Source organism: Vanessa cardui, chromosome 10 (assembly GCF_905220365.1).
Source record: "Vanessa cardui chromosome 10, ilVanCard2.1, whole genome shotgun sequence".
NCBI lineage: Eukaryota > Metazoa > Arthropoda > Insecta > Lepidoptera > Nymphalidae > Vanessa > Vanessa cardui.
In genome coordinates this window covers 8,013,984-8,028,513 of record NC_061132.1, presented here as the reverse complement: position 1 = coordinate 8,028,513, position 14,530 = coordinate 8,013,984, and the positions used below count along the sequence as shown (strand labels likewise).

At 34.5% G+C, this 14,530-nt stretch overlaps 1 protein-coding gene across 1 annotated transcript in view; it reads left to right on the top strand.

The window, feature by feature from the left end:
* The window catches only part of LOC124532968 (T-box transcription factor TBX1-like), a 31,121-nt gene that overhangs the window by 4,975 nt on the left and 11,616 nt on the right, over nucleotides 1-14,530 (top strand). The window lies entirely within an intron of this gene.

The following is a 14,530-nucleotide window of genomic DNA, read 5'->3' as shown; positions in this document are numbered from 1 at the left end:
ACGCTTGTGAATGAAAACAAACAATGGACGCATAAATTCATAATACGACTAGGGTTTCCAAGCGTTGTTCATTAAAATTAATTATATATTTAATTTTAATTCTAATTAAACGACAGTCTACTAGAATTTTGTTTACATAATTCTAATATTTTAGCTAATGTTATATCCCATTTAGAATCGTTAAATCGGGTTAAAATATGTTTGGTTTTGAATTTGCTTGTAAGTAGGTATTTAAATTATCCATTTCATGGGTGTGAGTGATATTAGTTCCTTAACTTTACATAGTATAAAATAAAATCGCTTTTCACTGTCTGCTCCTATGTATGCTTAGATGCTTAAAAATACGCAAGGGATTTTGATGCGGCTTTTTCAATAGATAGAGTGATTCGAGAGGAAGGTTTCTGTACACAATACAGTGATGATATAGTAAAGAAACACTGTTAGTTTTAGATGTTTCTAATGTGATGTTCTAAATAAACATACTCCGTAGAATATTTAGTATCTTAATTAAACTCGTGCTAAGCCGGGGCGGCCGCTAGTATGTTATATATTAGTATCGTTTGTGGCTTATATTCATTTTAATCACTAACTATACTGAATTGAAGAAGGAATAAAGATAAACAAAGTTTAGGTTCACGTATTCCGTGCGATTTGATAACAATATGTCATGTGCACTACAGACAGTTCTTGATCAAAACTTGTTTAACTATAATACTAAACCTAACTTTTAATTTTTTTTAATTACTTTTAATTTGTATTTACTTTAATTTTACTTCAAATGTTATAGCTTCCTTGACATTCTGAAATTCTGAATGCTAATTTTTCGCTAATCCATAATGTATATTATAGATTATTCGAACTCTCGACCAATGGTATCACGTCAGTTCGACTTCAGATGTACAGTCGGGATAAGAAAAGATTCGTCACCTTAAAATCTATTTTCGTGTGCTCAGTGTGAAAGGATAATATGCTTTACAGATTGAGAATGAAATATTGCATCCACATTATTTGATGTTTAGATCAAAAAGGTACTAAGAGTTTGAGATTTGATAAAAGAATGAAATTGAAAACTGACGAAGGTTTTCTTACTCTGACTGTACATACATGAACGCAAATGTACGCATAAGTTTTATATCTTGTTTGGTAATATTGTTGCCATATATTTAATAATAACATTTTTGTTCTATATATTTTATTGAATTAATAATTTATATTCATACCCTTTGTTCTTCCATTACAATACAAGATAGGAACACAAACATCTCATAAATTCACATAGATAATTGTTTATTTTTCAAAGTGTAATTTTATCGAAATAGTTCCGTAAATTAAAATGGTAATGGAAGTAGGATAAACTTGTCTATAACGATTTCAATATGTAATGTATCAAGGATAGGGTGACCAGACTTGGTAACACAAGTCAGAAACTTTTACATTTCATTTTATTTGTATACATGAAATTATATACTTATTTAATAATTTTAATGAACGGAGTGTAGTTTTGACGCAAAATTAGATATAACACCTTAACTACAAAATAGCGTAAGAGCCAACCTAGGAAAACATTCAAAAATTGTCAAAGCCTTTTTTAATACAGGTGAGAAATGGGCGAACATGCAAAGTAATATAACGAACTACCTTTGCAACCTGACTTTGCACAGGCTTGCTAATTTCTGAATAGAGAAATTTATATAAAATAAATTTACCTCATTTTATTTTATTATATGTATAGGTGGAAAATATAGCTTTTATAAGTGATTTTTTTTAAATTGTGTTTTACTCACGTCACGCGAACAAATCAATTTTAGCTCTTCATAATGTTATAGATTGAGTGATAGTTAACACATATTACATATGTATGTGTGTACGTGCAATCATGTTATTTTCAGCACAAAAAGGTTTTACTCTTTTCCGAAAAGGTGGTATACATTATCGACGATTCAGAAACGCTACATTGTGACATTGTATCCAAAAGCAGCTGTTTTATATTCTATAAGTATTTCCATTTTTATATCGGACAAGTGTGTGGCGACTCTACAAGCCGACGCGTCTTCGATGTACGGCGATATCGCTAAGCAAAATAAACGGACGGACCGTCGTTTGTTTATTATTCTAATATTTAATTCTGAAGCCGCTACTCATAGCGGCTGCGAGGAGCTTTGAAGTATCACATATATGTTTGATGGTTTGGCTTGAAACTTTTCTGTTGATAATTAAAATACTTATTATATCCTTTTGTGGTTAAAATACACATTTTTATGCATACGAATTTAGCTGAAAAGGTTTAAGTAAAATATTTAGTTTTGTTATAGCTATACAAGTCCTTATGATATATTATTGTAACGAAGGCCCTACCCTGTTTAATAATATACAAGGTTTGCAAAGCGCAGTTAGTAAGCCATTTGTGGCTTGCAAATATTTTAATTCCACTATTTAGATTAGCGGCTACGAATGTCTACAGCTCGTAAACTTTATTTTTATTTAGTTAAGTTTACTAACTTACTGTTTGATCATTAAATATATATTGAACATGATATTGTGGATAATGAACATGAAAAACGACAACAACATCTTATGGTAATTCAACTATACTACAAAACAAATGATTATAGCTATTAATGAAATTTAAGGTAGTTTTATGAGTTAAATCATGAATGGTTCTAAGCAGACTAAAATTTGTACATTACATGTCTGTAAACAACTGAGAATTCTCATGAGGATGTGCGGATGATGGCTCAATATAAACACGTGGTTTAAATGCGCGTATCTCGTTGTATCCATGACTTCTACTGAACTATTGTATATCGTATGGGAGTTTAGTTATTTAACTGCGATTTCATGCATCCGAACATAATGTCGTCGAATGGCCTAGCGGTTAGAACGCGTGCATCTTAACCGATGATTGCGGGTTCAAACCCAGGCAAGCATCGCTGATTCATGTGCTTAATTTGTCTTTATAACTCATCTCTTGCTCAGCGGTGAAGGAAAATATCGTGAGGAATCCTGCATGTGACAAATTTCATAGAAATTCTGCCACATGTGTATTCCACCAACCCGCATTGGAACAGCTTGGTGGAATATGTTCCAAACCTTTTCCTCAAAGGGAGAGGAGGCCTTTAGCCCAGCAGTGGGAATTTACAGGCTGTTGTTGTTGTTGTTGTTGAAACATAATGTCACTCACGTTAGTTTATTGCAAATTACTTTTCGCCGACGGCTTCTATTGCGTTTTAGGTATTGGTTGTCAGGTATTAATATCTTGATACGATATGTGTTTTATTAAAATCCATTGAGTAAATTATGCATGAAAAAGCGAAAATCCCCACAGTATAAGGATTCGCTTTTATAATATTAATGAGGATAGCAATTGTAAATTATACAGTAACTATCCTGATTCTTGATTTCTCGATAATGTCGTTTATTACATATTTAATTTGATATTGTTCGTAATTTATAAAATTATGCCTACTTTGGCTAAGAATCTCTTCTTCTAAAGAAGCTCTTCGTATGTTTTATACTCATTTCTTAATTAGATACGTTAGAACATAATTCAGCAGAAAACAAACGTCTTCAAGAAACTTCTCGGGTTGAGCTTATATAAAGAAAATACCACCCTCAGTGTTACAAATCACCTATAGAGATAGTAACGTGAGTATGCGTGCGCATACCTGGTTTCGTGGTATAAATTAGGCCAATTAGTTAAGAACTCCGACGCTGCGCGTGCTGCAAAGCTGTTTTAATGCTGAAAATTAATAATTAATTTAGTACTAGTACAGAGAGGATTTTATTACATTTCTATGTTTTATAAAATGCATTTGTTATTTAAAAAAACATTGTCATTTCTTTTAAATGTTTTAGTTTTCATTTAGACAGATTGCAAAAATTGTAATTGTGTCAAACCAAATAGGTATCAGACAATATATTTTTTATTAATAAATAATACATATGTCGTCTTCCAAAAAAAAAAACCTTTTATGTAACAGTAGAAAGGAAACATTTTATAAAAATTTGAAATTTAAAAAAAAATATTAAATATTTCTAAAACTTGTAACACTCAACTAAAACGCACTTTGCCAAAAACTATTTTTAGTTGTGTAAATATAATCAAAGTAAAATATTAAAATAAATATAAGAAAAAATTTACGTCACGTTACTTAATAACACTATATTTTAAATATAGGAAGGAAGTTTAAAACGGCAGGACAATGTAAGCTGCAATTTGTAAACCGTCCCGTCGGGACGGAGTTTGATTTACGTCCCGGGTGGGTCGTCACTTCCCGCCTCGCGTTATAACTTTCATATGGGATATTTAGTAGAGAACAGATTTTTGTTGTATAGATAAAATTTGAAGAATTAATCTACGTAAACATATCGTATAGGTTATATGTATATATGTTTGTTTGTCCAGTATGCATTTCTATACTATTCCGATTGAGTTGAGATTTTTTTCTGATGTTATTCATACTAGCGTAAAGCTTTCTGTTTAACTTTTTATTGTTTTAATATTAGTATTAAACACACATCAGAAACCTATATTGGGAGAGGATTTGGAGCTTGTCCTAGCAGCTTGGGCAGCGTGCTATAGGACATTAATTACGTTTTAAGGAATTTCTTCTTCTGAAAAAAAAAAATAGGTATTATAAACTGTTATAGACAAAAGGTCCAGTTCAGCTTTATATTAAACGCACTGAACTCAAATTCGAAGAAAAAAATAAAACGTATTCGATTATGCTTTTTTTTCGTATTTGTATGAAATTAAAGATTAAAAAATTAAACTATTTGCTTTATTCAAGTCAAAAATCGTATGACTTTTAACAGTGTCTAAATTTAAACTGAAAATATCACTGGGTACTACGTAGCGGATCAGTTGCGACTAACGAGGCGCGGTACACAAATCACTATTAGCGGTCGCGCCGGACCGTGAGCGTGGCACAAATCTAGACAGCCTAAGATTATATCATGCAGGTAGAATATATAAACTGTTTCAAAATACTATCAAATATACACTGTTATTAAATCAATAAAAGTAAAAGTAGCTCAGTAAATGAAAGTAAGTAATCCCGTTTATAACTCGTAACTTGACAAATGCCTTCTTCTCATGCAGATTTTAGCACCAATCTGATCTTTTAGGAGTTGCAAAGCCACAATGAACTTACCACCGAGCAAGAAAAGATATATATTCTCTTTTCAAAAACAATTTTCGGTTAAATCGATCAACAAAATAACTTATTTTTTCGTTACAATCGAGTTAATCGTTTTTTTTATTTATTTCAATTATTTTGTAACGGGTTTTTATTTAAATGGAATAAGATTACGACCCTTAACCTAATATTTACCCCATTGTTTTTTGTTCTTTATACCGTTAAAACACCGTCAACCATAAGAAATTAGATGTTAAGTTATTGTTTCTTTAATTATAATGGATTACGCTTGTTTTAAGCCGAAAGGTTATTGCTAGTTGGTAAAATAATTGAACAGTAGATAACCTACGCAAAAAGCCTTAATATTATATTAGGAGAAATGAAACAATCGGAATTGGATTTTACTCACGTTTACTATACTTTTTAAATAGCTTTATAAATTGACATAAAGTATTTAAATTGATTCTAATTGCAATTAGAACAGGCATTCAGCCAATGGGCTGAATATTGGCAAGTCTATCAGCAATCACAACATCCCCTCGCCATTTCTTTATCGGTGTCAAGCAATTTGTACACGTTCACGCTCACAACTTTGCCAGAGTCATTTGATATATGCGGTGTAATTAGTTTTAAAATTAATGTGACCACCATTTTGTTTATGAGCCTCGAAGCGTATGTATGAAAAGAAACAAAAGTATTCGAACTAACAATTATACCTACGCAGAGATTAATTTTGATAACATAAAATTTAATGTTAAAATATGTTCAGTTATCTTAGAGTATAAGAAAGGAGCTTTTATTGATTCAATGCAAGCAAATTATATAATCAAATCTATAATTTAATTTAATAGTACGCATAAAGGTTATTGTAAGCACTCTTGAAGGATCTTTATACGACAGTAAAGTGTATTGCTAATATACATTCTATAAAGCTATCTCATACATTCGTATGTATATTTATTTTAAAAGACAAGAAAAGTCCTTTGGAAAATTAATAAAATGAGAGGGTTATTGATTGAGTATCGATTTGAAACCGATCCAATATAACATTTCTGGACATCTGGCAGCCCTGAAGGTATCGAAATCAAACAGAAGTAAATCGCGAATGTCGATGCTGAAAATAGCACGGGGTTGGCAGCATCAGTCAATCAGCAGTCAAAACACCGCGAGGAAGCGACAGAGACATCTACCGTTCACAGCCCAACGTTCCCCGAACAAGACACTATGGATCACAAATCAGGCGAAACAGGAAATTTACGATAATGTCTAGCCACATTAGCCATTGTTTCGAATTGATTACGCGACTATTTCTATCATTGCTTCTTCGAATTGATTTGAAAGATTGAATGATTAGCGGTTTCGTTTGCGCTGAAATTTTGTATAAACCTTAACTGAATAAGAATTAAAATTGCAATTTGTTTTACATATATATTGATATAGTATTTTAAAATAAATTGCATGACCCACTTGATTTTAAGTAATGTTTAATTTGACTGGAGCTGATTATGTTTTGTTTAATTTTGACGTAATATTGTTTGAGTTCGTAAGTTTGATTTTGCAATAATGCAAATGCTTATAAATAGTTCCTTATTCACATTGCATTCACATGTTCGTCTTTGTGACGTGTCGATTGGCTTGTTAATGAGCAATGCTCGCAATGTTGACACCAAGGCTGATCAAAGTGGAATCCACTTCTGTGTTAATTTGTTAGGCAGAAGTGTTTTATAGTTTATTTGTAAGCAAATGCGCATCGTAAGTGGGTAGGCAGTTCCGGGAAGGCTTACTTGTATACGTTAAATCATTTGATTGTTTAAGTAGCATTTTGAGAGACTGACTTGATTTTAGTAATCAATAAAATAAATCAATTTAATATTGAATTAATACACCTTATATGAATGTAGAATTTGCTGGTCTAAAATAAAAACACACATTAATTGATGGTTTGTTTAGACATAGCATTTTAATAAGGAATTTGTTTATATTAGTTCGGGTAATATGTATCGTATGAGGGTGCGTAAATCAAACGCGTCTAGAGCAACTTGGAGCTGCAATACACGTGTTGCTGTAATACAGGGTTAACACTTTTATTGAAACTTATTTTACATAAACTTTGGTACTATCTACTTTAAGAAGCATTTTTAAGGTTATCTTTAAGTTTCATTTGGAGAAAACAAGTAGTTGAATGAAGACAATAACATGTCAAATGCAATAACTTTATTCAGTTGTATTGTTAAAATGCTGCATATAATAATTATACTCAATAAATAAGGCGGTCCATTTACTGAACGTTAAATGTATTTGTTTCATTATCAAAAAAGTATGTAGTATATATATTTCTATATTACTCTCAGTGTAAGAGTTGGTTAATAGTTTCAGTATTATCCGCCAACCCTGAAGACTGCAACCGGAGCGGCGCCCGCGCAGCTTTAGATTTATTGCGGTCAATCAATGCGGATTTATTGTTAAGGAAGCGTTCCCTTTTGTTACCACAGATAATAATAGGACTATTATAATTGGGTACCACCTGAGCACCAGTTATATTGTTATTAGTGACATAAATGTCTTTATTCGCTTATTAATGGGTTGATTCGCGTTTGTTCGTTTTATATTTAGTACGTAAGGTAATTATAGTGATTCATACGTACAGATTGGCTTGAGTATTGCGTTGACCACTTGGTAAACGTCTGAATTATCTTTAACTACCAACTAAATGTCACTGTGTTATTTTTCACAAGTTATTAACTTAATAATGTATTAATCTTTTTGTTAACATTTTATTCATGTGAAAGATCGAGGCTGAATAAGGATAACTGTTATATAGTCTAATAAAAAAAGTATAGGGCTTATTGTATAGGAATGTTGCCATGCTTAATATTGTGTGACCATATTCATCTAAAATAAAATACAATAGAGATGGATTTGCTATACCCTTATTATAGTAGATGTATTTAGAATAGGAGGCCAAGTTTATCTAACAAATTGACATCGTATACGTCGATATATTTGACAAGAACGAGCATAATGTCAATCAGAGTGGAACCAGCATGAAGCGACACCTTCGACGATGTTCTTAATTTAATTTATAGAGTTTCAAATAGCGAGTTACTTACATAATTCCTCTTTGTTGATTGTTATATTGTAGCGACTATTTTAGATTAGGATTTATTTATGCATCATTAAAAATAATTCAAGATTTAAACATGTAATTCCATTGAATAGATGAATGATTATATTGATTCAATAATTCTCAACAACGAAAAATTAAAACAGTAAAAATAATATTTAAAGTATAATATGAATATAAATAAAGTCCATTGCTAGGACAGATAAATATCCTATGCTTTCTTTATTTTTGTTTGTCTTGTAGAATTAAGTATATTTCACTTCATTTCATAAATCTTAATTAAAGATTTCGTATTTACACCCAAGCAACCATAGTTGAATATTCATTGATGCTTGTGTGGGTGATGTGGTGGCGAAGATTCAAAGGAGAACTATAGGAAACCTTCATGTGATTAATAAAAATCCTGCCAAATGTGTATTTAACTAACCTGCTCCTCTAGAGGAAAGGGTAAACCCGGCAGGGGGTCATTTACTGGTTATTTTACCTCATTTCTATATCTCAATATTAAATTATAATATTATGATAAAAGCACATGTACAAATAAATATCAAACAATAATTATAACCGAAATATGATATATAATTCGTCGTTGCTCTTTCAAAAGTCGCTATGTGCTTTTTTTTATATTTTTTGATTGTTACACCGTTTTAAGTGTTATTTCAATACGCACGAACTGTAAAAAAAAAAATTGTCATTACTTCTGTAGTTTAAAAGTTTACAAATTTAGAAATTTCCATATATTGAAATAAAGATTAAAACGGCACAGCAATCGAAAAATATGAAAAAAAAACACATAGCGACTTTTGCTGGAGCAGCAACGATATTATGGTTCCCTAACTGGGGTAACTTATTGATAAGTTAAAAAAATATCTCTGATTTTTTCGTTCTAGTTCTACTAATAATATCCTTGTATTTCCTTAATAGATTTTACTTTATTTATTTAAAAAACAACAATAAAAATGGGACGTGTTTGAGACGATTAGTAAAACATATTGTTTCACTTATAATTGTTTATTAGGCTGAATGTGACATATCGGTAGCGCAAACAAACAACTTGAAAGTGACAATTATTCTTTATTCGTCGCTTGTAAAAATTTATTGTTTCCGACTGCCAAGTGCAGCGTTGTGGAATGCTATGATTAAGCATTATTCTCACGGCTTGCGACATACCTATATAATTATAGGTATATAGTACTTCTCTGTGAGATATACAGATTGGTGTTTATAATTGGCATCTTAATACTTTTTAACGAGTGCGATTTATTCAATGATATACAATATAAGTTTGTAATTAAAATCTTTAATCGATAATAGTTGTAGTACTACTGAGTTTCTTGTCGGTTCTCCTCCATAGAGTATATTTGGAAGCAGTAGTATCTTTACATATTTTCCTATAAATTGATGATTTAGAATTATTATTCGATTCCTTATAAAAGCCTACTGTATAAAGTATACCTATCTTTATATTCTCATTTCAAATATAATTATGAAAATATTCTAAAAAATATTAGTATTAATGAAATAAGTATCGTTGATTCTAAAAATAAACAAAAGTATAAATAGGCAATAGGACTTAATTTTTAAATCCATAAGTATATTTTTGACGCACCGTCGTCATCATGCCGTATGAATCTATAAAGAATATGGGATTGTGCGTCGAAAATAAAACGAAGATCATTGTCGTTGTACGTAAGTATAGTTTTCATCACCCGTCTTATTTATAATCTCTTCTTGACGCCCGATAAAGTTATTGCCGCCATTTTAGACGCGTTTTGAGTTTCCCGCCATTATACCAATTAGTTGAGTGAGATGTCCGCTCATGGGTGGACGCTTTCGATTTTTATGGGATTTTTTTATTTACTGTTTTTTTAAGTGGCCAGTTACATTTTCATTCCAAATTTAAAAGTGAAGTGGTGAAACATTTTGTGGCTAAGAACAGACTAAAATCTTGTTAAGATTATTAACATTTCGAAATACCCACTAAGTAAAGTTGTAAGCAAATATTATTTTTTATTACTGTACATAACTACATACCTATATCTAATATATCATAAGCATTATTATTGTATAACTGAACCAGATTGCAATTTTAATTAATTGTGCCGATGCTTAAATCGCCAAATGTTTATAATTGCCGAATTGACCTACTAAAATCTTGGAATTCCGTGTATTTCCACAAGTTTACTCATGATATTTTTTGTGTCAAGTTATGGCGCTTAAGATTTTTATTAAATCAGTTAAAAATATATGCGAATAGAAGAAGTATTATCGCGTATCTGACGATGAAAGAAATGAGTAAAGTGGCTACCGCAGTTCGAAACTATAATTTTATTTGGTCATTTTAGATTTTTGTGTCGAAATGAGTTTGCTGTTGGCCCTAATGCCCTCTATAGCGAGGAGAGTTAAAATACTCAAGCCTGGTATTGGGAGTAGATCTAAAGGCTCTGAAAATGCGCGTTCTGGAGATGCTTCTGTGATGCCTTAGGACACTTTCGACGTTGGGAGAGAAGAATATGCACACACCGTCATATTATGTCGTTGACGAATCCAAATGTACACGGAACTTCGACCCGCCGGCGGGATCGGTGTATTTTGTAGATAGTACTTTAAAGTTTCGGCATTGGGTCCGGGGTCGGGATCCAAATGAAGCCTCAAGGCTTAAGGCAATGCGTAGAAATTCCCTGTATGAATGAAACTTGCTATCTAGCGGAGTTGTGAGGCTTTTGAGAGTGCAAATACCACGTTAGCGTTGGATACGATTCAAGTTCTGTTCATATCAACTTTATTTCTAAGAGTCAGCTTACTAAGCTTGCATAACATTGGGTACAGTTTTCTTAGAACAAAGGCGGCTTTGATTCTTATGCGATTTAGATGCCATTTTTAACATTGCCGTTTCGTAAATTCAAATTCGTTTATAAAATAATTGGTAAAAAGGCATATTTTTTGATACAAGATTTTGTAGATGATAAAAAAACTTGGAATTAATACCTGTTGACTTCCATGCGGGATACATTACATACATATATAATCAGGCCCGCCGCTAGCTGTTTTGTCGCCCGCGTGCAATACCTATTATGCCGCCCTTTTTTTCGCTGCAAAAACGCATACCACTATTCCTCCACATGAGGTGGGGGGCGGGGTGTGTACCTGCTAAATAACCAACGTTAGCGACCCACTCTGTCTTTTTGGAGGATGTTACGAAATCTTTTGTGCATACTACCGTGACGTCCTAACGGTAGGCTCACCTCTGCGGAGTTCCACTTCCTAGGGAGTTCTCAGGGTACAGAAACCCTTAACCCCGGGACACTTATGGCGGGAGGAGAAGACATCCATAGCGAAGACCCCTTCTATTGGTCTTCTTCGGCGAAGCGGGTCAGCAGCACTGTTCTCACGGTCCCGTAAGATAAGAACCTTGTTACGAGCATTAAGGGAGTCCAACCAAATAGGTGTATTTTCCGTACAAGTACAGAATCAGCAAACAAATCCCATACCATTGCATCAAGGTGTGAGACGAGGGGAAGTTATTTCCCCCAAATTGTTTACTAATTCAATGGAGGATATGTTCAAGACGCTGAACTGGAAAGGACATGGCATTAACATCAATGGCGAATACTTCTCTCACTTAAGATTTGCAGACGCTTGCTGATTCTTCTATGCGTATCGGCCTACGGATGAACTTGGATAAAACCAAGGTTATGTTCAATGAACATGTTCTACCGGAACCGATTGCGGTACAGGGTACCGTCCTCGAAGTTGTTCCAAAATATATCTACCATGAGCAGACTTTGCGATTAGGTAGAAACAACCTTGAGGACGAGGTGAATAGAAGAATTCAGCTGGGTTAGGCAGCGTTTGGAAAATTACGTCGAATCTTTACATCGTCGATCCCACAGTGCCTTAAGACGAAAGTCTTTAACCAGTGCGTCCTACCTGTCATGACATGCGGAGCCGAAACGTGAAAACTCACGGCAAGGCCGGTCCACCAGTTTAAAGTCGCTCAGCGTGCTATGACAAGGGCTATGCTCGGCGTTTCTCTGCGGGATCGCATCAGAAGAAATGAGGCGACCCGCCAGAGAACCAAAGTCATTGACATAGCCCACCGGATTAATAAGCTGAAGTGGCAGTGGGTGGGCCATATTTGTCGCAGAACCGACAACCGTTAGGGAAAACGTGTTCTAGAGTGGAGACCGCGTCTCGGCAAACGTAGTGTAGGACGTCCTCGGGCACGGTGGAGTGACGACTTACGCAAGACGGCTGGCAGGAGCTGGATGCGAGGAGCCCAAGAACGATCTCAGTGGCGTGCAATTGGAGAGGACTGGACATATCCAGCAGCGACCGGAAATGGGCTGGATTGGATTAGATTTATTTATTTACAATGAATAAAAAATACAATGCCATAGAGCGCACGCAGGCAAGGTGTTTGGTTTAGGAGGTCCTCCTACGTTGGCATTGATGAGCTTTAAGCTGAGTTGGACAAAATGTTGCACGAAGCTCCATCCAGGATGAGGCCCTGATCCTTCATATGTGTCTGCTCTTTAATTGCCGTCTCTTGGAGGGCGGTAGACGCTCCTCGAGGAGACCTCAGCAAGGACCGTGGATTAGGAAGCCCTCCGTTTTAGTTAGAGAAACCATCAAGATCAGCATTTTAATTCGATCCACCGTGAGCGACACTCCGACTTTAGGGCCGCCATCTGAAAGGTTCGCCCCGTCACTGAGCCAGTCATACCAACTTCAAACGCCGGACAAGTCGTCCATCGCCCCTCCCAAAGGATCACCTGATCCTGGAGGTATGCCCCAACGGCCTTCTGAGATAGGAAGGCAACTCTTGTTATCGAAATGGTCCTATGGTCTCGAAAGGAAGACGGCGAGCTTGAAGTCTAGCGAATATCTGCTGATGTTAAGTAAAAGTATAAAGTTATAAAGTATAAAACGTCAAAGTGTATAAATGTAAAATATAAAAAAGGCATGGGCCTATGAGCCCGTGGATGCCGTAAATTAAATTAAGAAAAAAAGAAAGGAAGACTATTGAAGTCGTTCGCCACGTCCGCTGATACCGTTAGGACTACTTTCCCTTGGACCACCGCCTCCATTGTCCGGGTCTTCAGGGTGTTTTAGGGCATCGATGGTTGAATGACCCGCCCTTTTTCCCCAAAATAGCTCCCCGATCAGTCGCAGGAGATCTGGCGGTAGTTATTCCGTAACAGGAGCGCCGTATGTTCGGAGCTTCCCTCACAAACCACGAGAGGGGCGCCCCTTTGCTCTCTGTTTACTTAACGCCTTTTCTAACTCTTTTTTCAACCGACGATGTGCAGCCCACAGGTGTACCTCTAAGTTTGCGTTAAGCACGTTGCGCCTGCAACAGCGAACGTATGCCCTCCGCGCCCAGTTTAACGGTGCCCGTAGCTCTGCTATTTCGAGCGACCACCAATATAACTTACGGCGTGATACCCTTCAAGCCGCCCTACGACAACGCCCTACTACAAGTAACGGATACCTAATCTACCGATTGATAAGGAAGCTAAAGGGGATTCTCCTAACTTCGACAGTATTGTTTTTCATAGGATAACAGACGACGGACTTTTAACTTTACTGAGTGCGATATTTTTCGATGCTTTGAATAATTTATTTTACTTAAGGATTTGTGGGAATTATAATAATGACTTGAATTAGGTACGTGATGTATTGCTCAATTTGCCGCCCCCTGGACGTGCCGCCCGCGTGCGGTGCACGCGTCGCACCCCCGCTTACGGCGGCCCTGTATATAATTGTATTTAAACTAACTACTGAGTTTCTTGCCGCTTCTTCTCGGTAGAATCTACTTTCCCTTCATTGTCAAATAACGATTCAATTTAAAGTTTATTTTGATTTTGATTTTAAATGATAGTCGGAATCTTGTGTTAATAAATTCAATTCGCAACTGTATCTAAAACCAGTAAAATATTATTCATACATATTCGAAATTTTTCACCTTAAATCTGACTTTCTGCTAAGTTATATGAAACAAGCACCTATTTTAATACTTTGGTATGGATCTCTACGACTGTATTAGACTAAAATAAAGTGTTAATAATTTATTACTAATTAAAAAAATGTACATAGGTTTGAACATATGTATGTTTATGTTCTTCGATAGGTTTGAAATATAAATAAAAACCAAATTACCGTTAGTTATTATATAAATTAAAATATTATTTTAAACTTTCAGATTTTTGAATTTTTTAATTATATTAGCAAATCTCTGTTAGTGGCGGATTTAGAAATCTGCCGC